Below are 465 nucleotides of genomic sequence, written 5' to 3' on the forward strand. Positions count from 1 at the left end.
AAAGTCTGCGAGCTTGTCCGATGCGGGGATGTACTACTGTGCCCTGGCCTCTTGTGGCGAGATTGTTTTTGGGAATGGGACGAGGGTGGGGATCGCAGGTACAGTAGCATTACTATTGCTTCCAACCTGAATCAACTACATTCATTATTTACCCATAAATATATAAAAGCAAAGTGAGCTATATTTTCTCCTGCATGTTAGGCAGTGCCCCCCCTCTCCTGGTGTACTGCCTGAGTGTGGCATTGGTACTTGCCATTATTGTCCTCCTCATCTTGGCACTCATCATGTACAAGCTGAAGAAAAGGTTGTGCTCTGTCTGCAAAGGTAACGTTTCCAGAATTAATAAAATCTTGCTGTATTTAATTGGCTGGCTTGAAAATTCATGTATTTTACTTTGATTTGCAGGATCTGTTTCTCTGACCTCTGACACCCAGGTAGATGAAATAATGATAAAACAATGTTTAA

The 465-nt window shown here is 42.4% G+C and overlaps 1 long non-coding RNA gene across 1 annotated transcript; it reads left to right on the plus strand.

Moving 5' to 3' along the window:
* Positions 1 to 7: 7 nt before the first annotated feature.
* LOC109954415 (uncharacterized) lies at positions 8 to 434 on the plus strand. The gene is made up of 3 exons (XR_002274117.1): positions 8 to 98; positions 202 to 324; positions 406 to 434. It is a non-coding gene; the product is annotated as an uncharacterized LOC109954415 (long non-coding RNA).
* Positions 435 to 465: the final 31 nt, after the last annotated feature.

This window comes from Monopterus albus, unplaced genomic scaffold (assembly GCF_001952655.1).
Source record: "Monopterus albus unplaced genomic scaffold, M_albus_1.0 scaffold9367.1, whole genome shotgun sequence".
In the NCBI taxonomy this organism is placed as follows: Eukaryota; Metazoa; Chordata; class Actinopteri; order Synbranchiformes; family Synbranchidae; genus Monopterus; species Monopterus albus.